Source organism: Pleurodeles waltl, chromosome 4_2, assembly GCF_031143425.1.
Source record: "Pleurodeles waltl isolate 20211129_DDA chromosome 4_2, aPleWal1.hap1.20221129, whole genome shotgun sequence".
Classification (NCBI taxonomy): domain Eukaryota; kingdom Metazoa; phylum Chordata; class Amphibia; order Caudata; family Salamandridae; genus Pleurodeles; species Pleurodeles waltl.
This window is the reverse complement of record NC_090443.1, coordinates 1,008,285,633-1,008,311,788: the sequence shown is the minus strand read 5'-3', so window position 1 is coordinate 1,008,311,788 and position 26,156 is coordinate 1,008,285,633. Positions and strand designations below refer to the sequence as shown.

Below are 26,156 nucleotides of genomic sequence, written 5' to 3'. Positions count from 1 at the left end.
TGACAATGGAAGACCGACATGTAATTGTCACCTACAGACTGGACCTTGCCACAATCCATGAATTGTGTGCCCATTTGGAGCCGGACCTGATGTCAGCTATCCGCCATCCCACAGGTATCGCCCCTCTAGTGCAGGTGCTGTCAGTACTCCATTTCCTGGCAAGTGGGTCTTTTCAGACGACAGTGGCCATAACATCAGGGATGTCCCAGCCTGTGTTCTCCAACGTGTTGTCCAGAGTGTTGTCTGCCCTGCTGAAACACATGCGCAGCTACATCGTTTTCCCTCAGGTGGAGGATTTGCCTACAGTGAAAGGTGACTTCTATGCCTTGGGACATATCCCCAACATCATAGGTGCAATTGATGGGACACATGTGGCATTGGTCCACCCTCGCAGGAGTGAACAGGTGTACAGAAAACAGAAGAGTTACCATTCAGTGAATGTGTAGATGGTGTGTTTGGCCAACCAGTACATCTCCCATGTGAATGCCAAGTTTCCTGGCTCAGTGCATGACGCTTACATTCTGAGGAATAGCAGCATCCCTTATGTGATGGGGCAACTCCAGAGGCACCGTGTGTGGCTATTAGGTGAGGACATGGACCCTACACAGTGTGACTAGGTGTCTAGGTCTGGGGTTGTCCCTAAGGGTTAGTGTGTGTCTAACAGTTGTCCCTCGACATTTGCAGGTGACTCTGGGTACCCCAACCTGTCATGGCTACTGACCCCAGTGAGAAATCCCAGGACAAGGGCAGAGGAACGCTACAATGAGGCACAAAGGTGAAGTAGGAGGGTTATGGAGAGGACCTTCGGCCTCCTGAAGGCCAGGTTCAGGTGCCTCCATATGACAGGTGGTTCCCTATTCTACTCACCAAAGGAGGTCTGCCAGATCATCGTGGCCTGCTGTATGCTGCACAACTTGGCTTTGCGACGACAGGTGCCTTTTCTGCAGGAGGATGGTCCTGAAGGAGGTCTTGTGGCAGCTGTGGAGCCAGTGGACAGTGAAGACGAGGAAGCAGAAGAAGAGGATATCGACAACAGAAACACAATGATTCATCAATACTTCCAGTGAGACACAGGTAAGAAAACATCACTGCCTGCTACATCTGTGCACAAATTATTGGAGAATGTGATGATAAGGAGGCTACTTGGGACTTGGTGTACGTTCCTACTTTACCATGAAAGCAATTCTCTTTACAATAGGAGGAACTCATTTCTATTGTTCTCTTACTCCAATCAATTCGAGGATTATGTTCAGTAAGCCAAGGCAGACCCAGAATTAATTGAAATTGTGGAGCATCTATTAAATTAAAAATTATCTGTTCCTAATGTCCACTAAAGCCTTGCAATTGAATTGGTTCGGTTTCATGAGTAATTGGACCTGAAGAAAGACTGGTACCATCTACTGCTCTTTCTACTTCCAGAGTTGATTACTTGACAAATCGAATTCCCATCTTATGAGTGTTTTTGATGTCACAAAAATTGCCTGTAGCTCCAGAATCAATCATAACCGATATCCCCTGAATTTCCTTCTCAGGCGTCTTGACTGATATGTTTTCTACCAAATGTGGTGCTGCTGTCTGTAAGGTATTTGCCACCCGCTGCTCTGAGGGAGTTGTCTTGGGTTCTGCTTTCATCAGGGCAACTTCCCCTACTGATGAAGCTGGCTTTTTCCTGACTGAACAGACTTTGGTTTCTTGGGGCAATTTTTAACAAAATGTCCAGATGCACCAGAGTATAAACACAGTTGATTCATTCGTCGTTTTTCCTTCTCTTCCTTAGATAACAGACCTCGAATGGAACTAATTTGCATTGGCTCTTCCACTGTTATTCCATCTTCTACTCTCGTATGAACATTTTTTACTCAATCGAATCTCGGAGGGAGAGGCCAATAATCTCTCCTTTTTTCTGCTCTTCGTTCAGTTAAACGATGGTCATCCTGCAGTACAAGATTGATTAATTCTGAGATTTCAGTGGGTCTGTTTGGAATTTGCACCAAAGCATCTTTCAATTCATCCTTTAACCCATGATAGAATATGGTGCCTCTTTTTGACTCTGGCCAAGCGGTTTCTACTATGAGTTTATTAAAATGAGCCATATAAGCTACTAGATCTTTATTACCTTGCTTAATTTCCAACAGTTCATTGTCAGTGGCTTGAGCTGCATTCGGCAATCAAATATTCTTAAGAACTTTTCTTTGAAATTTTGAAAATTATATAAAACTGGATAATTTCTGGAAACAATTGGCATCTGGCATGTTACATGGCCATATTCGGAGTTACCATGGTGAAGCTACATATAGGTAGTGACCTATATGTAGTGCACGCGTGTAATGGTGTCCCCGCACTCACAAAGTTCAGGGAATTGGCTCTGAACAATGTGGGGGCACCTTGGCTAGTGCCAGGGTGCCCTCACACTAAGTAACTTTGCACCTAACCTTTACCAGGTAAAGGTTAGACATATAGGTGACTTATAAGTTACTTAAGTGCAGTGTAAAATGGCTGTGAAATAACGTGGACGTTATTTCACTCAGGCTGCAGTGGCAGGCCTGTGTAAGAATTGTCAGAGCTCCCTATGGGTGGCAACAGAAATGCTGCAGCCCATAGGGATCTCCTGGAACCCCAATACCCTGGGTAACTCAGTACCATATACTAGGGAATTATAAGGGTGTTCCAGTAAGCCAATGTAAATTGGTAAAATTGGTCACTAGCCTGTTAGTGACAATTTGAAAGTAATGAGAGAGCATAACCACTGAGGTTCTGGTTAGCAGAGCCTCAGTGAGACAGTTAGACACCACACAGGGAACATATACATGCACACCTATGAGCACTGGGGCCCTGTGTGACAGGGTCCCAGTGACACATACATATAGGCCACAAACCTATGAGCACTGGGGTCCTGACCAGCAGGATCCCAGTGACACATAGCAACCATACTGAAAACATAGTGTTTTCACTATGAGCACTGAGGCCTGGCTATCAGGATCCCAGTGAGACAGTGAAAACAATGACAAACACCCTGACATACACTCACAAACAGGCCAAAAGTGGGGGTAACAAGGCTAGAAAGAGGCTACCTTCTCACACAACCCCCCCCAAACGAAGGACAATAAGGCTAACCTTGGCCAGTTGAGACTTTATTGTCTAAGTGGTGATAAGTAGAGAGTAGCTCTGCAATAGACTGGTTACTCCCTTTATCATCCACTATATGGTTACTTCCCTGTGGGGATGTAAACCACCCTGTTTGAAGTTTTTTAGCTAAGCAACAATGTGAAGATGTATTTTCAGAGTTTCTATCAGTAAGTTTTAGTTTAGAGCAGTGGGAATTGTCCACTGAACCTATTTGTAGTGATGGAAATGCCAGACAGGGATGCTGTCTCAGAAAAGCCATAGCTGGGCAAAAACTTTGTCCATCTGGCTGGAAGAGAGAACAGGGATGCTGTTTCTCTTGAGTTGGAGCAGGGCAGGGATGCTGTCCTATGAGCTCCACACTAGGGCAGGGATGCTGTCCTAAGTGTTGTGAGGTAGTGCAGGGTTTCTGCACTAAAGTTTCTCTGGGAGGGTTGGAGGGATGCTCCATGTTAACTAAAATGGTGCTGTTTTTCTCACCAATGTTAATTATCCCACAGAGAGGTACTTCCACCTCAGGGAGTCCAGCTTTGCCAGCTGATGATTCCCTTGGAACAGGTGCCACCCCAGGAGAGGTTTCTCCCACCACAGGAATAGTATCCTGAATGGTAGGGTGGTTAGGGGATACTGTGATACCCTTTTTACCTGTTGATGGAGAGGGATCCTGAGTTTTCAGGCCTTCTCTCCTTTGCTTTTTCATTTCACTTGAAATGAGAGGGAACAATTCCTCAGGGATGCCCAGCATGGCTGCATGGGCATAAAACTCTACATCAGCCCAACCTGAGGCCTCTAGGTCATTACCTAAGAGACAGTCTACAGGTAAGCTAGGTGATACCACCACCTGCTTAGGGCCAGTAACTCCACCCCAACTAAACTGAATTATAGCTAAGGGAAGAAACTTAGTGGAGTTATGGACATCAATAATCTTATACTGTTGTCCAATGATGTGTTGATCAGGGTGCACTAGGTTTTCAGTCACCAAAGTGAAACTGGCACGTGTGTCCCTGTAGGCCAAGGCCTCAACACCATTTATTGAAACTGTCTGCCTGTACTTATGCATTGTAAGGGGACAATCAGCCAGTGTGGCAAGGCCAATGCCACTAGGTGTGACAGAAACTGTCTTGGGACTGATTACATCAGTTTCCACTATGGACCCATAAGTGAACCCAACTACACCCTTTGCTTGACTGTTGCCAGCAGTCCCACCACTAGTACCACTACTGCTAGGGGCACTAGAGCTTGATGTATTAGTGGTGGTAGGCTCAGGGGGTTTACCTGGACAGGACTTATCCCCTGGCCTATGGCCTCTGTTTTTACACACAAAGCACCAAGGCTTTTTAATGTGTGCAGGTTGAGAAGAAGAGGAAGAATTAGTTTTATCCCCACCCTCTGAAGAGTGTTTAAGATTTGAAGTGGGATCTTTGGTTTTACCCTTATCCCCATGCTTATCTTGAGATTTTTCACCATCTTTCTTCTTATTGCCATCTTTGTCACCCCCTGTATGAACTTTTCTGTTCACCCTTGTTCTGACCCATTTGTCTGCCTTCTTTCCCAATTCTTGGGGAGAGGTCAGATCAGAGTCTACCAGGTACTGGTGCAACAAATCAGACACACAATTATTAAGTATATGCTCTCTCAGGATTGTGTTATACAGGCTTTCATAATCAGTAACTTTACTGCCATGTAACCACCCCTCCAAGGCCTTCACTGAATGGTCAATGAAATCAACCCAGTCTTGTGAAGACTCCTTTTTGGTCTCTCTGAACTTTATCCTGTACTGTTCAGTGGTTAAGCCATAACCATCCAGGAGTGTATTCTTAAGAACTTGGAAATTATTAGCATCATTTTCTTTTACAGTAAGGAGCCTATCCCTACCTTTTCCACTAAATGATAGCCATAGGATAGCAGCCCACTGCCTTTGAGGGACATCCTGTACAACACAGGCCCTATCAAGTGCAGCAAACCACTTGTTAATGTCATCCCCCTCCTTATAAGGGGGAACTATCTTGTGCAGATTCCTGGAATCATGCTCTTTTGCAGGATGACTATGGGGAATACTGCTGCTGCCACCATGGGTATCTAAACCCAACTTCTGTCTTTCCTTCTCTAATTCAAAAGACTGTCTATCCAAATCCAGCTGTTGCTTTTTAAGCTTCAGTCTGGTTTGTTCCACCCTCAACTTATTGAGTTCCCTCTCTAACATTCTGTCATCAGGGTTGGTGGGAGGGACATTTCTAGAAACAGAGCTATGATGGGAATGAACAGAAGGAGACCTGTCCCTTACAGAAGCCAACCTAACAGCTTGGTTTACAGAAACATTACTACCAGTATGGTGAGAATAAATGCTTTTGCTATGATGTGAGACAACACTATTTATTTGGTGTGGCTCATCATCATTACCATCTATGCTAGATTGTCTAGTAATGGGCAGGCTAGGAAGTTTCTTTCCTGAATCTTTTCCTGGGGGAGTCCCTGAATCAGATTGGGAACTATTAGGTACTTTTTCAACAGATGGGGCACCTATGGCCTTATCCTGTTCTCTAAGCATGTTAAGTAACAGTTCCAAGGAAGGATTCTTCCCTACACTCAAACCTCTCTCTATACAGAGACTCCTTGCTCTTTTCCAGCTAAGGTTGTCATATGCAAGTTTGGACAGATCAACACTTTGGCCTGTGCCAGACATTTTTTAGAGAGAGTTAAAGTGATAGAAAGAGAGAAAAAAGTTTTCAGAACTTTTTGGAAAGACAGAAAAAAACTTTTAAAACTTTTAAGAACTTTTTGAAAGTTTAGGAGTACTTTTCAGCACTTAGAAAAGAGTGAAAAGAGGAAATGCAAAACTTTTTGGCTATGTGTATATACACTGACCTTGTTTTGTATATTTTTCTCTTATGAAAAGTACAATGACAAGAGTGGTAAGTAGTCTCAAGCACTTATCCCACCACTGCACAACCAATGTAGGAGGCTGGACTGGCTTGTAGTGAGTACCAAGGGGTACTTGCACCTTGCACCAGGCCCAGTTATCCCTTATTAGTGTATAGGGTGTCTAGCAGCTTAGGCTGATAGATAATGGTAGCTTAGCAGAGCAGCTTAGGCTGAACTAGGAGACGTGTGAAGCTACTACAGTACCACTTAGTGTCATATGCACAATATCATAAGAAAACACAATACACAGTTATACTAAAAATAAAGGTACTTTATTTTTATGACAATATGCCAAAGTATCTTAGAGTGTACCCTCAGTGAGAGGATAGGAAATATACACAAGATATATATACACAATAGCAAAAATATGCAGTATAGTCTTAGAAAACAGTGCAAACAATGTATAGTTACAATAGGATGCAATGGGGAAACATAGGGATAGGGGCAACACAAACCATATACTCCAAAAGTGGAATGCGAACCACGAATGGACCCCAAACCTATGTGACCTTGTAGAGGGTCGCTGGGACTATTAGAAAATAGTGAGAGTTAGAAAAATAACCCTCCCCAAGACCCTGAAAAGTGAGTGCAAAGTGCACTAAAGTTCCCCTAAGGACAAAGAAGTCGTGTTAGAGGAATAATGCAGGAAAGACACAAACCAGCAATGCAACAACTGTGGATTTCCATTCTAGGGTACCTGTGGAACAAGGGGACCAAGTCCAAAAGTCACAAGCAAGTCGGAGATGGGCAGATGCCCAGGAAATGCCAGCTGCGGGTGCAAAGAAGCTTCGACTGGACAGAAGAAGCTGAGGTTTCTGCAGGAACGAAAAGGGCTAGAGACTTCCCCTTTAGTGGACGGATCCCTCTCGCCGTGGAGAGTCGTGCAGAAGTGTTTTCCCGCCGAAAGAACGCCAACAAGCCTTGCTAGCTGCAAATCGTGCGTTTGGCGTTTTTGGACGCTGCTGGGGCCCAGGAGGGACCAGGAGGTCGCAAATTGGACCTGAAGAGAGAGGGGACGTCGAGCAAGACAAAGAGCCCTCACTGAAGCAGGTAGCACCCGGAGAAGTGCCAGAAACAGGCACTACGAGGATGCGTGAAACGGTGCTCGCCGAAGTTGCACAAAGGAGTCCCACGTCGCCGGAGACCAACTTAGAAAGTCGTGCAATGCAGGTTAGAGTGCTGTGGACCCAGGCTTGGCTGTGCACAAAGGATTTCCGCCGGAAGTGCACAGGGGCCGGAGTAGCTGCAAAGTCGCGGTTCCCAGCAATGCAGCCCAGCGAGGTGAGGCAAGGACTTACCTCCACCAAACTTGGGCTGAAGAGTCACTGGACTGTGGGGGTCACTTGGACAGGGACCTCGCTCGTCGTGCTGAGAGGAGACCCAAGGGACCGGTAATGCAGCTTTTTGGTGCCTGCGGTTGCAGGGGGAAGATTCCGTCGACCCACGGGAGATTTCTTCGGAGCTTCTGGTGCAGAGAGGAGGCAGGCTACCCCCACAGCATGCACAAGCAGGAAAACAGTCGAGAAGGCGGCAGGATCAGCGTTACAGAGTTGCAGTAGTCGTCTTTGCTACTATGTTGCAGGTTTGCAGGCTTCCAGCGCGGTCAGCGGTCGATTCCTTATCAGAAGGTGAAGAGAGAGATGCAGAGGAACTCGGCTGAGCTCATGCATTCGTTATCTGAAGTTTCCCCAGAGACAGAGACCCTAAATAGCCAGAAAAGAGGGTTTGGCTACCTAGGAGAGAGGATAGGCTACTAACACCTGAAGGAGCCTATCAGCAGGAGTCTCTGACGTCACCTGGTCGCACTGGCCACTCAGAGCAGTCCAGTGTGCCAGCAGCACCTCTGTTTCCAAGATGGCAGAGGTCTGGAGCACACTGGAGGAGCTCTGGACACCTCCCAGGGGAGGTGCAGGTCAGGGGAGTGGTCACTCCCCTTTCCTTTGTCCAGTTTCGCGCCAGAGCAGGGGCTAAGGGGTCCCTGAACCGGTGTAGACTGGCTTATGCAGAATTGGGCACCTCTGTGCCCAACAAAGCATTTCCAGAGGCTGGGGGAGGCTACTCCTCCCCTGCCTTCACACCATTTTCCAAAGGGAGAGGGTGTCACACCCTCTCTCAGAGGAAGTTCTTTGTTCTGCCATCCTGGGCCAGGCCTGGCTGGACCCCAGGAGGGCAGATGCCTGTCTGAGGGGTTGGCAGCAGCAGCAGCTGCAGTGAAACCCCAGGAAGGGCAGTTTGGCAGTACCAGGGTCTGTGCTACAGACCACTGGGATCATGGGATTGTGCCAACTATGCCAGGATGGCATAGAGGGGGCAATTCCATGATCATAGACATGTTACATGGCCATATTCGGAGTTACCATGGTGAAGCTACATATAGGTAGTGACCTATATGTAGTGCACGCGTGTAATGGTGTCCCCGCACTCACAAAGTTCAGGGAATTGGCTCTGAACAATGTGGGGGCACCTTGGCTAGTGCCAGGGTGCCCTCACACTAAGTAACTTTGCACCTAACCTTTACCAGGTAAAGGTTAGACATATAGGTGACTTATAAGTTACTTAAGTGCAGTGTAAAATGGCTGTGAAATAACGTGGACGTTATTTCACTCAGGCTGCAGTGGCAGGCCTGTGTAAGAATTGTCAGAGCTCCCTATGGGTGGCAACAGAAATGCTGCAGCCCATAGGGATCTCCTGGAACCCCAATACCCTGGGTACCTCAGTACCATATACTAGGGAATTATAAGGGTGTTCCAGTAAGCCAATGTAAATTGGTAAAATTGGTCACTAGCCTGTTAGTGACAATTTGAAAGTAATGAGAGAGCATAACCACTGAGGTTCTGGTTAGCAGAGCCTCAGTGAGACAGTTAGGCACCACACAGGGAACATATACATGCACACCTATGAGCACTGTGGCCCTGTGTGACAGGGTCCCAGTGACACATACATATAGGCCACAAACCTATGAGCACTGGGGTCCTGACCAGCAGGATCCCAGTGACACATAACAACCATACTGAAAACATAGTGTTTTCACTATGAGCACTGAGGCCTGGCTATCAGGATCCCAGTGAGACAGTGAAAACAGTGACAAACACCCTGACATACACTCACAAACAGGCCAAAAGTGGGGGTAACAAGGCTAGAAAGAGGCTACCTTCTCACACACCTCTAAAAAGGTTACAGCAGGAACGAACTATTGACGAATAAGCATTTATAAAGACAGCATTTAAAATACAGTCAAGAGGGAATCGATACCTCACCTAATTCAACCATCAATAACTATAAATATATGTATATAGCAACCCAACAGAATAATTAAGACTGAACAGAGAAATGCATTCAGAACGAAAAATCTAATCACATAAGTAAAGAAGCTGACAATGCTTCGTGTTTATTTGATAACTATTCCACGAAGTTCATTATCATATTCATAACACTCAAATACATCAACAGAGAGAAGCAAGACCTCAGGGATCTCAGGGTGAGGTAGAATAACATTGAATGTCAGAGAGAATAAAAGGTTAATTAATAAGAAAGTATGGTAACTTATAATAGTGTGTCCCTAGTGATTGTGAATGTGATTTTTTTCAGGTGCCATTTTCCAGTCATGTAATAAGTGAGGCGGCAGATTGAATATTTGATGAACCATCGTCTCTGAGGCAGTCTCTCTTAATCCCATTCCACTTTCCCCTTCCAGGGTGTTCAATACGAAGATTCTAACTCGTTGTGGGTACTCTGGTTTGGGTCTGGGATTTATAATCGGCTCCTGAGGAAATCAGATCAAGATGCTCTGACAGATTGAAGTGCCCTCCCTAATTTTGGGGAAGTCAGATTGCTAACTGAGCAGAATGGCAGAAGGAATTGATGTAAAAGCCTTAGCCACTATTTTAGAAGGACTGCAGAAGCAATTAAATAATACAATAGAAGAAACAGTCCAAATAAAACAACAAATAAATAAGTTAGGAAACACTTCCAAGTCCAGTGATTCAGCATTTTCACAGACCCCTAGTTCTTCACAGTCCACATGTATATCTACTCAAGTAATTCACGCTGTTTCCCCTATTATTCCTCCGGCCCAACCTGAGTGTTTTGGTGGAGATCCAAATAAGGCGCAACTTTTTCTAACTCAATGCTCATTGCATTTTTTATGTAGACCCATCATTTTTTCCGAAGACCAATGCAAGGTGGAATTTATATTGTCTTATCTGATCATGGAATTGCCCCCTCTATGCCATCCTGGCATAGTTGGCACAATCCCATGATCCCAGTGGTCTGTAGCACAGACCCTGGTACTGCCAAACTGCCCTTCCTGGGGTTTCACTGCAGCTGCTGCTGCTGCCAACCCCTCAGACAGGCATCAGACAGGCATCTGCCCTCCTGGGGTCCAGCCAGGCCTGGCCCAGGATGGCAGAACAAAGAACTTCCTCTGAGAGAGGGTGTGACACCCTCTCCCTTTGGAAAATGGTGTGAAGGCAGGGGAGGAGTAGCCTCCCCAGCCTCTGGAAATGCTTTGTTGGGCACAGAGGTGCCCAATTCTGCATAAGCCAGTCTACACCGGTTCAGGGACCCCTTAGCCCCTGCTCTGGCGCGACACTGGACAAAGGAAAGGGGAGTGACCACTCCCCTGACCTGCACCTCCCCTGGGAGGTGTCCAGAGCTCCTCCAGTGTGCTCCAGACCTCTGCCATCTTGGAAACAGAGGTGCTGCTGGCACACTGGACTGCTCTGAGTGGCCAGTGCCACCAGGTGACGTCAGAGACTCCTGCTGATAGGCTCCTTCAGGTGTTAGTAGCCTATCCTCTCTCCTAGGTAGCCAAACACTCTTTTCTGGCTATTTAGGGTCTCTGTCTCTGGGGAAACTTCAGATAACGAATGCATGAGCTCAGCCGAGTTCCTCTGCATCTCTCTCTTCACCTTCTGATAAGGAATCGACCGCTGACCGCGCTGGAAGCCTGCAAACCTGCAACATAGTAGCAAAGACGACTACTGCAACTCTGTAACGCTGATCCTGCCGCCTTCTCGACTGTTTTCCTGCTTGTGCATGCTGTGGGGGTAGCCTGCCTCCTCTCTGCACCAGAAGCTCCGAAGAAATCTCCCGTGGGTCGACGGAATCTTCCCCCTGCAACCGCAGGCACCAAAAAGCTGCATTACCGGTCCCTTGGGTCTCCTCTCAGCACGACGAGCGAGGTCCCTCGAATCCAGCGACTCTGTCCAAGTGACCCCCACAGTCCAGTGACTCTTCAGCCCAAGTTTGGTGGAGGTAAGTCCTTGCCTCACCTCGCTGGGCTGCATTGCTGGGAACCGCGACTTTGCAGCTACTCCGGCCCCTGTGCACTTCCGGCGGAAATCCTTTGTGCACAGCCAAGCCTGGGTCCACGGCACTCTAACCTGCATTGCACAACTTTCTAAGTTGGTCTCCGGCGACGTGGGACTCCTTTGTGCAACTTCGGCGAGCACCGTTTCACGCATCCTCGTAGTGCCTGTTTCTGGCACTTCTCTGGGTGCTACCTGCTTCAATGAGGGCTCTTTGTCTTGCTCGACGTCCCCTCTCTCTTCAGGTCCAATTTGCGACCTCCTGGTCCCTCCTGGGCCCCAGCAGCGTCCAAAAACGCCAAATGCACAATTTGCAGCTAGCAAGGCTTGTTGGCGTTCTTTCGGCGGGAAAACACTTCTGCACAACTCTCCACGGCAAGAGAGATCCGTCCACTAAAGGGGAAGTCTCTAGCCCTTTTCGTTCCTGCAGAAACCTCAGCTTCTTCTGTCCAGTCGAAGCTTCTTTGCACCCGCAGCTGGCATTTCCTGGGCATCTGCCCATCTCCGACTTGCTTGTGACTTTTGGACTTGGTCCCCTTGTTCCACAGGTACCCTAGATTGGAAATCCACAGTTGTTGCATTGCTGGTTTGTGTCTTTCCTGCATTATTCCTCTAACACGACTTCTTTGTCCTTAGGGGAACTTTAGTGCACTTTGCACTCACTTTTCAGGGTCTTGGGGAGGGTTATTTTTCTAACTCTCACTATTTTCTAATAGTCCCAGCGACCCTCTACAAGGTCACATAGGTTTGGGGTCCATTCGTGGTTCGCATTCCACTTTTGGAGTATATGGTTTGTGTTGCCCCTATCCCTATGTTTCCCCATTGCATCCTATTGTAACTATACATTGTTTGCACTGTTTTCTAAGACTATACTGCATATTTTTGCTATTGTGTATATATATCTTGTGTATATTTCCTATCCTCTCACTGAGGGTACACTCTAAGATACTTTGGCATATTGTCATAAAAATAAAGTACCTTTATTTTTAGTATAACTGTGTATTGTGTTTTCTTATGATATTGTGCATATGACACTAAGTGGTACTGTAGTAGCTTCACACGTCTCCTAGTTCAGCCTAAGCTGCTCTGCTAAGCTACCATTATCTATCAGCCTAAGCTGCTAGACACCCTATACACTAATAAGGGATAACTGGGCCTGGTGCAAGGTGCAAGTACCCCTTGGTACTCACTACAAGCCAGTCCAGCCTCCTACAAGGTGTGAAAAGCTTACTGTATCTGTAAATGCTTATTCGCCAATAGTTTGTTCCTTCCATAAGCTCTTTAGAGCTGTCAAGAACTTTCTGTATCTGTAAATGCTTATTTGCTAATAGTTCGTTCCTTCCTTAAACTCTTTAGAGCTGTCAAGATCTTTCTGTATTTGTAAATGCTTATTTGCTAATAGTTTGTTCCTTTCATAAACTCTTTGGATCTGTCAAAACTTCTTGAATCTATAAATCCTCATTTGCCATGAATTATTATTAAAAAGAACGTTTACCTCGAAAGCTAGCTCTCTTTAAACATCTGGATTCTTGTCAGACCACAGTTGAAGTTCAAAACTTCCAAGTGGCGAGCGCATATCCTAGCAATTAAACTGAATGCAACATTAGTACTGCAACTTAACTTTCTGGATTCCTCTCTTTGGCCTTTTCTTTGTAATAAACGCAATACAGCTTGGAAAACCTTCTTCCAGCTAGAATGTCGCTGTCTCCACTGTGGATACCTTTTTGCCTGCATCCTTATTGCTTTTCTTAGATGTTTTACTGTTACAACATGGCAGGTTTGAGGGGTCATGACAACCTGTCTTGCATAACCACGAGTGACGCTTTTTGCTTTTCAGAGCTACTTACCTTAAATCATTAATCATTAAAATGGCATATCTCTGGATCTACTGATTGGATGTTTCTCAATTTGGTATCAAATATTAAAATTTACTCTGTTTTTCAAAATTAGTGTCAGAATATTTCTTTTGTTGTTTTCAACAAGCCTGATTGCTTTTGTGCCAAGATACCAGAGGGGTAAGCACAGTTTAATTTAGTGACTTTTTGTGGTTCACCCTAACAAGGATTGCTTGCTTGAGTAGGGTTCCACCCCTCTTAAACAGCAACCCAATTTCTCCCAGCCTACATTTGAATATTTGGTAATAGCATTCTGGATGAGAAACCTGCTGATCAAATTAAGATTTTTACATGTACTATACGATGGTGGGATAGAACCTGATTACTTGAAAGTGACACTACCCTATCACACCACACTTAGCACTATGGCCCTCATTACAACCCTGGCGGTCGGTGTTAAAACGGTGGTAAGACCGCCATCAGGCCGGCGGTAAAAAAAATTGAATCATGACTGTAGGAGGCTGGACTGGCTTGTAGTGAGTACCAAGGGGTACTTGCACCTTGCACCAGGCCCAGTTATCCCTTATTAGTGTATAGGGTGTCTAGCAGCTTAGGCTGATAGATAATGGTAGCTTAGCAGAGCAGCTTAGGCTGAACTAGGAGACGTGTGAAGCTACTACAGTACCACTTAGTGTCATATGCACAATATCATAAGAAAACACAATACACAGTTATACTAAAAATAAAGGTACTTTATTTTTATGACAATATGCCAAAGTATCTTAGAGTGTACCCTCAGTGAGAGGATAGGAAATATACACAAGATATATATACACAATAGCAAAAATATGCAGTATAGTCTTAGAAAACAGTGCAAACAATGTATAGTTACAATAGGATGCAATGGGGAAACATAGGGATAGGGGCAACACAAACCATATACTCCAGAAGTGGAATGCGAACCACGAATGGACCCCAAACCTATGTGACCTTGTAGAGGGTCGCTGGGACTATTAGAAAATAGTGAGAGTTAGCAAAATAACCCTCCCCAAGACCCTGAAAAGTGAGTGCAAAGTGCACTAAAGTTCCCCTAAGGACAAAATAGTCGTGTTAGAGGGAAAATGCAAGGAAAACACAAATCAGCAATGCAACAACGATGGATTCCTGACTGAGGGTACCTGTGGAACAAGGGGACCAAGTCCAAAAGTCACAAGCAGCTCGGAGATGGGCAGATGCCCAAGAAATGCCAACGGTTGGTGCAAAGAAGCTCTTACTAGGCTGAAGAACTGTGAATACTGCAGGAACGACAAGGGCTAGAGACTTCCCCTTTGGAGGATGGATCCCCCACGCCTTGGAGAGTCGTGTAGAAGTGTTTTCCCGCCGGATGGACGCCAACAAGCCTTGCTACACGCAAATCGTGCGTTTGGCGTTTTTGGACGCTGCTGGGGCTCAGGAGGGACCAGGAGGTCGCAAATTGGACCTGCCAAGAGAGGGGACGTCGAGCAAGACAAAGAGCCCTCACTGAAGCAGGTAGCACCCGGAGAAGTGCCAGAAACAGGCACTACGAGGATGCGTGAAACGGTGCTCGCCGAAGTTGCACAAAGGAGTCCCACGTCGCCGGAGACCAACTTAGAAAGTCGTGCAATGCAGGTTAGAGTGCCGTGGACCCAGGCTTGGCTGTGCACAAAGGATTTCCGCCGGAAGTGCACAGGGGCCGGAGTAGCTTGCAAAGTCGCGGTTCCCAGCAATGCAGACCAGCGAGGTGAGGCAAGGACTTACCTCCACCAAACTTGGGCTGAAGAGTCACTGGACTGTGGGGGTCACTTGGACGGTGTCGCTGGATTCGAGGGACCTCGCTCGTCGTGCTGAGAGGAGACCCAAGGGACCGGTAATGCAGCTTTTTGGTGCCTGCGGTTGCAGGGGGAAGATTCCGTCGACCCACGGGAGATTTCTTCGGAGCTTCTGGTGCAGAGAGGAGGCAGACTACCCCCACAGCATGCACAAGCAGGAAAACAGTCGAGAAGGCGGCAGGATCAGCGTTACAGAGTTGCAGTAGTCGTCTTTGCTACTATGTTGCAGGTTTGCAGGCTTCCAGCGCGGTCAGCGGTCGATTCCTTATCAGAAGGTGAAGAGGGAGATGCAGAGGAACTCGGCTGAGCTCATGCATTCGTTATCTAAAGTTTCCCCAGAGACAGAGACCCTAAATAGCCAGAAAAGAGGGTTTGGCTACCTAGGAGAGAGGAAAGGCTACTAACACCTGAAGGAGCCTATCACAAGGAGTCTCTGACGTCACCTGGTGGCACTGGCCACTCAGAGCAGTCCAGTGTGCCAGCAGCACCTCTGTTTCCAAGATGGCAGAGGTCTGGAGCACACTGGAGGAGCTCTGGACACCTCCCAGGGGAGGTGCAGGTCAGGGGAGTGGTCACTCCCCTTTCCTTTGTCCAGTTTCGCGCCAGAGCAGGGGCTAAGGGGTCCCTGAACCGGTGTAGACTGGCTTATGCAGAATTGGGCACATCTGTGCCCAACAAAGCATTTCCAGAGGCTGGGGGAGGCTACTCCTCCCCTGCCTTCACACCATTTTCCAAAGGGAGAGGGTGTCACACCCTCTCTCAGAGGAAGTTCTTTGTTCTGCCATCCTGGGCCAGGCCTGGCTGGACCCCAGGAGGGCAGCTGCCTGTCTGAGGGGTTGGCAGCAGCAGCAGCTGCAGAGAAACCCCAGGAAGGGCAGTCTGGCAGTACCAGGGTCTGTGCTACAGACCACTGGGATCATGGAATTGTACCAACAATGCCAGGATGGCATAGAGGGGGCAATTCCATGATCATAGACATGTTACATGGCCATATTCGGAGTTACCATGGTGAAGCTACATATAGGTAGTGACCTATATGTAGTGCACGCGTGTAATGGTGTCCCCGCACTCACAAAGTTCAGTGAATTGGCTCTGAACAATGTGGGGGCACCTTGGCTAGTGCCAGGGTGCCCTCACACTAAGTAACTTTGCACCTAACCTTTACCAGGTAAAGGTTAGACATATAGGTGACTTATAAGTTACTTAAGTGCAGTGTAAAATGGCTGTGAAATAACGTGGACGTTATTTCACTCAGGCTGCAGTGGCAGGCCTGTGTAAGAATTGTCAGAGCTCCCTATGGGTGGCAAAAGAAATGCTGCAGCCCATAGGGATCTCCTGGAACCCCCATACCCTGGGTACCTCAGTACCATATACTAGGGAATTATACGGGTGTTCCAGTAAGCCAATGTAAATTGGTAAAAATGGTCACTAGCCTGTCAGTGACAATTTGGAAAGAAATGAGAGAGCATAACCACTGAGGTTCTGGTTAGCAGAGCCTCAGTGAGACAGTTAGTCACTACACAGGTAACACATTCAGGCACACTTATGAGCACTGGGGCCCTGGGTTACCAGGGTCCCAGTGACACATACAACTAAAACAACATATATACAGTGAAAAATGGGGGTAACATGCCAGGCAAGATGGTACTTTCCTACACAACCCCCCCCCAAACGAAGGACAATAAGACTAGCCATTACCTGATGAGTCTTCATTGTCTAAGTGGAAATATCTGGAGAGTCCATCTGCATTGGAGTGGCTACTCCCAGGTCTATGTTCCACTGTATAGTCCATTCCCTGTAGGGATATGGACCACCTCAACAATTTAGGATTTTCACCTTTCATTTGTTTTAGCCAAAGTAGAGGTTTGTGGTCTGTTTGAACAATGAAGTGAGTGCCAAACAGGTATGGCCTCAACTTCTTCAGAGCCCAGACCACAGCAAAGGCCTCCCTCTCAATGGCAGACCAACGCTTTTCTCTAGGGGTCAACCTCCTACTAATAAAAGCAACAGGTTGATCCTGGCCCTCAGAATTAAGTTGTGATAGGACTGCCCCTACTCCTAATTCAGATGCATCAGTTTGGACAGAGAATTTTTTAGAGTAACAAGGGCTTTTCAGGACAGGTGCAGAGCACATGGCCTGCTTCAGCTCCTCAAAAGCTTTCTGACAGTTTGCTGTCCATAATACCTTTTTAGGCATTTTCTTGGATGTGAGGTCATTAAGAGGGGCTGCATTGGAGCCATAGTTCTTAATGAACCTCCTGTAATACCCAGTGAGGCCTAGGAAGGCTCTCACCTGAGTCTGAGTGGTAGGGGGGACCCAATCAATAATAGTTTGGATTTTCCCCTGAAGTGGTGCAATCTGTTCCCCACCAACAAGGTGTCCCAGATAAACCACCTTACCCTGCCCTATCTGGCACTTTGAAGCCTTGATAGTGAGGCCTGCCTTTTGCAGGGCCTCCAAAACTTTCCATAGGTGGACCAGGTGATCATCCCAGCTGGAGCTAAATACAGCTATATCATCCAAATATGCTGCACTGAAAGCTTCCAGCCCTTGCAGGACTGTGTTCACCAACCTCTGAAAAGTGGCAGGTGCATTTTTCAAACCAAAAGGCATTACAGTAAACTGGTAATGTCCTCCAATGGTAGAAAATGCAGTCTTAGATTTAGCATCTTCTGACAATTTGATCTGCCAATACCCTGCAGTCAAATCAAAAGTGCTTAGATACTTGGCAGATGCCAGTGTATCTATGAGCTCATCTGCCCTGGGTATAGGGTGAGCATCAGTTTTGGTTACTAAGTTGAGACCTCTATAGTCTACACAAAACCTCATTTCCTTCTTTCCATCTTTAGAATTGGGTTTTGGTACCAGTACCACAGGAGAAGCCCATGGACTGTCAGAGTGCTCAACCACTCCTAGTTCCAACATCTTCTGAACTTCTTGCTTTATGCAGTCCCTGACATGGTCAGGCTGCCTATAGATCTTACTTTTGACAGGTAAACTGTCTCCAGTATCTATAGTGTGCTCACACCAAGAAGTGGTGCCTGGCACAATGGAGAAGAGTTCTGAAAATTGTCCTAGGAGATTTATGCAATTATCTTTCTGCTCAGCAGTAAGACAATCAGCCAAAACTACACCTTCCACAAGAGCATCTTGTTCTGTGGAAGAGAAGAGATCAGGTAGAGGATCACTGTCTTCTTCCTGTCCCTCATCTGTTGCCATGAGCAGGGTGAGATCAGCCCTGTCATAGTAGGGTTTCAGGCGGTTGACATGGAGCACCCTAAGGGGACTCCTGGCAGTGCCTAAGTCAACCAAGTAGGTGACTTCACCCTTCTTTTCAACAATTGTGTGTGGACCACTCCATTTATCTTGGAGTGCTCTTGGGGCCACAGGCTCCAAGACCCACACTTTCTGCCCTGGTTGGTACTGAACCAAAACAGCCTTCTGATCATGCCATTGCTTCTGGAGCTCTTGGCTGGCCTGAAGGTTTTTACTGGCCTTTTTCATGTACTCAGCCATCCTTGATCTGAGGCCAAGTACATAATCCACAATATCCTGCTTAGGAGCTTTTAAAGGTTGTTCCCAACCCTCCTTTACAAGTGTGAGTGGACCCCTAACAGGGTGTCCAAAAAGAAGTTCAAAGGGGCTGAAGCCCACTCCTTTCTGGGGTACCTCCCTGTAGGCAAAAAGGAGGCATGGTAGAAGGATATCCCATCTCCTGCGGAGTTTTTCAGGGAGTCCCATAATCATGCCTTTGAGAGTTTTATTAAATCTCTCCACCAGTCCATTTGTTTGTGGATGATAGGGTGTTGTGAACTTGTAAGTTACACCACACTCCTTCCACATGGCCTTTAAGTATGCAGACATGAAATTGCTTCCTCTGTCTGATACTACTTCCTTTGGGAAGCCCACCCTGGAAAATATTCCCAGGAGGGCCTTTGCCACTGCAGGAGCTGTAGTCGTCCTTAAAGGAATAGCTTTAGGATATCTTGTGGCATGGTCCACTACCACCAAGATAAACCTATTGCCTGAAGCAGTAGGAGGGTCAAGGGGGCCAACTATGTCAACCCCTACCCTTTCAAAGGGAACCCCAACCACAGGCAGTGGGATAAGGGGTGCCTTTGGGGTGCCACCTGTCTTGCCACTGGCTTGACAGGTTTCACAGGACTTACAAAATTCTTTTGTGTCCTCAGACATCCTAGGCCAATGAAACAATGGTACCAATCTGTCCCAAGTTTTCATTTGACCCAGGTGCCCAGCTAAGGGAATGTCATGTGCCAGTGTTAGGAGGAACTTTCTGTACTCCTGAGGAATCACTAATCTCCTGGCAGCTCCAGGTTTAGGATCCCTATGCTCAGTGTACAAGAGGTTGTCCTCCCAGTAAACTCTGTGAGAGTCACTGACATCCCCATTAGCCTGTTTGACAGCTTGCTGTCTGAGACCCTCTAATGTGGGACAGGTTTGCTGTGCCACACTCAGCTCCTCCCTGGCAGGCCCCCCTTCACCCAAAAGCTCAGCAGTGTCTGCTTCCAGCTCCTCTGGTGTAGGTTCTGCACAGGGAGGGAATTCTTCTTCCTCAGAAGTAGAATCCACTGTAGAGGGAGGGATAGTAGGAAGTGGTTTGCTTCTACTAGCCCTAGCTTTAGGGAGCACTTGGTCCATTGTTCCAGGATCCAAGCTTCCCTGTCCTTTTTGCTTTTTGGCCTGAGCCCTTGTCAAAGCAAAAATATGCCCTGGGATGCCCAGCATTGCTGCATGGGCCTCCAACTCCACATCTGACCAAGCTGATGTCTCCAAATCGTTCCCTAATAGACAGTCTACAGGTAAATCTGAAGCTACCACAACTTTCTTTGGAGCAGATACCCCCCCCCAGTTGAGATTTACAACAGCCATGGGGTGGCTTTGTGTTATGTTGTGAGCATCGGTTACTTGGTACTGGTGTCCAAGTATGTGTTGTTCAGGGTGCACCAGTTTCTCAATCACCATTGTGACACTGGCACCTGTGTCCCTGTAGGCCTGGACCTCAACACCATTTATTAGGGTTAGTTGCTTGTACTTCTCCAAGTTATGGGGGCAAGCAACCAAAGTGGCTAAGTCAATAGCCCCTTCAGAGACTAAAGTAGCCTCTGTGGTCTCCCTAATCAGACCAACCCCAACTAAATTACCAAAAGTGAGCCCAGCTACTCCCTTGGATTGGCTATTAGTAGGTTTGCTCCCACCACCACTGCTATTAGTAGGGACACTAGGTGTAGCAGTAGGGGTTGTAGTGGTAGGAGCTGTGGTGCCTTTCTTTGGACAACTGGGATCTGTTGTCCAATGGCCTTTTATTTTACATAAATAGCACCATGGTTTCTTTTCCTTGTTCTGATTAAAGGAGGATTTGGGCCCACCACCCCCACCAGAGTGTTTTTGTGGGCCTGATGAAGACTCATTTTTAGATTTGTCCCCACCCTTGTCAGAAGACTTACCATCCTTCTTTTTGTTGCCATCTTTGTCACCCCCTGTATGAACTTTTCTGTTCACTCTTGTTCTGACCCATTTGTCTGCCTTCTTTCCCAATTCTTGGGGAGAGGTCAGATCAGAGTCCACCAAGTACTGGTGCAACAAATCAGACACACAATTATTAAGAATATGCTCTCTCAGGATCAAGTTATACAGGCTGTCATAATCAGTAACTTTACTGCCATGTAACCACCCCTCCAAGGCCTTCACTGCCTGGTCAATGAAATCAACCCAGTCTTGTGAAGACTCCTTTTTGGTATCTCTGAACTTTATCCTGTACTGTTCAGTGGTTAAGCCATAACCATCCAGGAGTGCATTCTTAAGAACTTGGAAATTGTTAGCATCATTTTCTTTTACAGTAAGGAGCCTATCCCTACCTTTTCCAGTAAATGATAGCCATAGGATAGCAGCCCACTGCTTTTGAGGGACATCCTGTACAGCACAGGCCCTCTCAAGTGCAGCAAACCACTTGTTAAAGTCATCCCCCTCCTTGTAAGGGGGAACTATCTTATGCAGATTCCTGGAATCATGCTCTTTTGCAGGATGACTATGGGGAATACTGCTGCTGCCACCATGGGTATCTAAACCCATCTTCTGTCTTTCCCTCTCTATTTCTAAAGACTGTCTATCCAAATCCAGCTGTTGCTTCTTGAGCTTCAGTCTGGTTTGCTCCACTCTCAATCTATTGAGCTCCCTTTCTAACAATCTGTCATCAGGGTGGGTGGGAGGGACATTTCTAGATACAGAGGTATGATGGGAATGAACAGAAGGAGACCTGTCCCTTACCAAGGGCACCCTAACAGCTTGGCTACCAGCATAATGTGAGAGCACATCATCAGTATGATGTGATTCAACCTCTGTACCAACTATGCTAGACTGTCTAGTAATGGGCAGGCTGAGAAGTTTCTTTCCTGAACCTTTTCCTGGGGGAGTCCCTGGATCAGATTGAGAACCATTAGCTACTTTTTCTACAGATTGGGCACTTATGGCCTTATCCTGTACTCTAAGCATATTAATTAACAGTTCTAAGGAAGGATTCTTCCCTACACTCAAACCTCTCTCTATGCAGAGACTCCTTGCTCCTTTCCAGCTAAGGTGATCATATGCAAGTTTGGACAGTTCAACTTTTTGGCCTGTGCCAGACATTTTTAGAGAGAGTTAAAGTGATAGACAAAGAGAAAAAAGTTTTCAGAACTTTTTGGAAAGACAGAAAAAACTTTTTAAACTTTTAAGAACTTTTTGAAAGTTTAGAAGTACTTTTCAGCACTTAGAAAAGAGTGAAAAGAGGAAATGCAAAACTTTTTGGCTATGTGTATATACACTGACCTTGTTTTGTATATTTTTCTCTTATGAAAAGTACAATGACAAGAGTGGTAAGTAGTCTCAAAGCACTTATCCCACCGCTGCACAACCAATGTAGGAGGCTGGACTGGCTTGTAGTGAGTACCAAGGGGTACTTGCACCTTGCACCAGGCCCAGTTATCCCTTATTAGTGTATAGGGTGTCTAGCAGCTTAGGCTGATAGATAATGGTAGCTTAGCAGAGCAGCTTAGGCTGAACTAGGAGACGTGTGAAGCTACTACAGTACCACTTAGTGTCATATGCACAATATCATAAGAAAACACAATACACAGTCATACTAAAAATAAAGGTACTTTATTTTTATGACAATATGCCAAAGTATCTTAGAGTGTACCCTCAGTGAGAGGATAGGAAATATACACAAGATATATATACACAATAGCAAAAATATGCAGTATAGTCTTAGAAAACAGTGCAAACAATGTATAGTTACAATAGGATGCAATGGGGAAACATAGGGATAGGGGCAACACAAACCATATACTCCAGAAGTAGAATGCGAACCACGAATGGACCCCAAACCTATGTGACCTTGTAGAGGGTCGCTGGGACTATTAGAAAATAGTGAGAGTTAGCAAAATAACCCTCCCCAAGACCCTGAAAAGTGAGTGCAAAGTGCACTAAAGTTCCCCTAAGGACAAAATAGTCGTGTTAGAGGGAAAATGCAAGGAAAACACAAATCAGCAATGCAACAACGATGGATTCCTGACTGAGGGTACCTGTGGAACAAGGGGACCAAGTCCAAAAGTCACAAGCAGCTCGGAGATGGGCAGATGCCCAAGAAATGCCAACGGTTGGTGCAAAGAAGCTCTTACTAGGCTGAAGAACTGTGAATACTGCAGGAACGACAAGGGCTAGAGACTTCCCCTTTGGAGGATGGATCCCCCACGCCTTGGAGAGTCGTGCAGAAGTGTTTTCCCGCCGGATGGATGCCAACAAGCCTTGCTACACGCAAATCGTGCGTTTGGCGTTTTTGGACGCTGCTGGGGCCCAGGAGGGACCAGGAGGTCGCAAATTGGACCTGCCGAGAGAGGGGACGTCGAGCAAGACAAAGAGCCCTCACTGAAGCAGGTAGCACCCGGAGAAGTGCCAGAAACAGGCACTACGAGGATGCGTGAAACGGTGCTCGCCGAAGTTGCACAAAGGAGTCCCACGTCGCCGGAGACCAACTTAGAAAGTCGTGCAATGCAGGTTAGAGTGCCGTGGACCCAGGCTTGGCTGTGCACAAAGGATTTCCGCCGGAAGTGCACAGGGGCCGGAGTAGCTTGCAAAGTCGCGGTTCCCAGCAATGCAGCCCAGCGAGGTGAGGCAAGGACTTACCTCCACCAAACTTGGGCTGAAGAGTCACTGGACTGTGGGGGTCACTTGGACGGTGTCGCTGGATTCGAGGGACCTCGCTCGTCGTGCTGAGAGGAGACCCAAGGGACCGGTAATGCAGCTTTTTGGTGCCTGCGGTTGCAGGGGGAAGATTCCGTCGACCCACGGGAGATTTCTTCGGAGCTTCTGGTGCAGAGAGGAGGCAGACTACCCCCACAGCATGCACAAGCAGGAAAACAGTCGAGAAGGCGGCAGGATCAGCGTTACAGAGTTGCAGTAGTCGTCTTTTCTACTATGTTGCAGGTTTGCAGGCTTCCAGCGCGGTCAGCGGTCGATTCCTTATCAGAAGGTGAAGAGGGAGATGCAGAGGAACTCGGCTGAGCTCATGCATTCGTTATCTAAAGTTTCCCCAGAGACAGAGACCCTAAATAGCCAGAAAAGAGGGTTTGGCTACCTAGGAGAGAGGAAAGGCTACTAACACCTGAAGGAGCCTATCACAAGGAGTCTCTGACGTCACCTGGTGGCACTGGCCACTCAGAGCAGTCCAGTGTGCCAGCAGCACCTCTGTTTCCAAGATGGCAGAGGTCTGGAGCACACTGGAGGAGCTCTGGACACCTCCCAGGGGAGGTGCAGGTCAGGGGAGTGGTCACTCCCCTTTCCTTTGTCCAGTTTCGCGCCAGAGCAGGGGCTAAGGGGTCCCTGAACCGGTGTAGACTGGCTTATGCAGAATTGGGCATATCTGTGCCCAACAAAGCATTTCCAGAGGCTGGGGGAGGCTACTCCTCCCCTGCCTTCACACCATTTTCCAAAGGGAGAGGGTGTTACACCCTCTCTCAGAGGAAGTTCTTTGTTCTGCCATCCTGGGCCAGGCCTGGCTGGACCCCAGGAGGGCAGCTGCCTGTCTGAGGGGTTGGCAGCAGCAGCAGCTGCAGAGAAACCCCAGGAAGGGCAGTCTGGCAGTACCAGGGTCTGTGCTACAGACCACTGGGATCATGGAATTGTACCAACAATGCCAGGATGGCATAGAGGGGGCAATTCCATGATCATAGACATGTTACATGGCCATATTCGGAGTTACCATGGTGAAGCTACATATAGGTAGTGACCTATATGTAGTGCACGCGTGTAATGGTGTCCCCGCACTCACAAAGTTCAGTGAATTGGCTCTGAACAATGTGGGGGCACCTTGGCTAGTGCCAGGGTGCCCTCACACTAAGTAACTTTGCACCTAACCTTTACCAGGTAAAGGTTAGACATATAGGTGACTTATAAGTTACTTAAGTGCAGTGTAAAATGGCTGTGAAATAACGTGGACGTTATTTCACTCAGGCTGCAGTGGCAGGCCTGTGTAAGAATTGTCAGAGCTCCCTATAGTGGCAAAAGAAATGCTGCAGCCCATAGGGATCTCCTGGAACCCCCATACCCTGGGTACCTCAGTACCATATACTAGGGAATTATAAGGGTGTTCCAGTAAGCCAATGTAAATTGGTAAAAATGGTCACTAGCCTGTCAGTGACAATTTGGAAAGAAATGAGAGAGCATAACCACTGAGGTTCTGATTAGCAGAGCCTCAGTGAGACAGTTAGTCACTACACAGGTAACACATTCAGGCACACTTATGAGCACTGGGGCCCTGGGTTACCAGGGTCCCAGTGACACATACAACTAAAACAACATATATACAGTGAAAAATGGGGGTAACATGCCAGGCAAGATGGTACCTTCCTACAATGACCATGGCGGAAACCGCCAACATAGACAGCCACTTTAACACTCCAACCGCCACAGCGGTAAAAACAAACAGCACAGCGGTCCCTGCCAACAGACAGGCGGAAGACAATGTACCGCCCACCCTATCACAACCTGGCAAACCGCCTCCTTTTCCGGGGCGGAACCAACACGAACAAAAACACGGCGGAAACAGGACATGGAAGGGAAAACACTCACCTCTCCACATCGCACGAGGAACCAGGACGCCATGGAGCCAGAACTCCAGATACTCCCTACGATGGTCTTCCTGCTCCTCTATCAGGAGCACCAAAGACGGCGGCGACGACCACGGTGAGTACTGCACCTACAACACAGGGGAGGGGGGAGGGAAAAGAGAGTGAACACACACGCAATATGCAACACCCACACCCCCACCCTCATCCACAACACCATAATCACAAATACATGCAGCAACATTACATATACTCCCCACCCCTCTTCAATAACGCAAGGACAAAAGGAATTGATTTGAACGAATGTAATCAATAAAAATCAGATAGTGCAATTTCAAAAATCAGTATATACAAATATGTACACCAACTACACAAGTCTGGATATTATTCAAACATTTTCCGTGGATCAGAGTCCCAAAATGCATGGGCGAGGCCCACACATGACACCAGACTTCAAACAGAGAGAACACTGCAGGGGCATCAGATCGAAATGAAACAGGCACCTCTGGGGAAGGGGGGATACCTCAGCCTGATGAATGTACGACACCACTGCTCCACGAGGGGGCTCCATGCCCACTGCTGTATCATGGGGAGAGCAAAGCCACAGTCTCTCAAGTCTCTCCAGTGGGTGGGTTGCCCACTGCTGTATCCTGTGGTGGGCAAAGCCACAGTCTCTCAAGTCTCTCCAGTGGGTGTTTTGCCCACTGCTTTATCATGGGGAGTGCAAAGCCACAGTCTCTCAAGTCTCTCCAGTGGGTGGGTTGCCCACTGCTGTATCCTGGGGAGTGCAAAGCCACAGTCTCTCAAGTCTCTCCAGTGGGTGGTTTGTCCACTGCTTTATCCTGGGGAGTGCAAAGCCACAGTCTCTCAAGTCTCTCCAGTTGGTGGGTTGCCCACTGCTGTATCCTGGGGAGTGCAAAGCCACAGTCTCTCAAGTCTCTCCAGTGGGTGGTTTGCCCACTACTGTATCCTGAGGAGTGCAAAGCCACAGTCTC

The 26,156-nt window shown here is 47.3% G+C and overlaps 1 long non-coding RNA gene across 2 annotated transcripts in view; it reads left to right on the top strand.

Moving 5' to 3' along the window:
- LOC138294244 (uncharacterized) overlaps nt 1–26,156 on the top strand; it is a 239,627-nt gene that overhangs the window by 135,728 nt on the left and 77,743 nt on the right. The window lies entirely within an intron of this gene.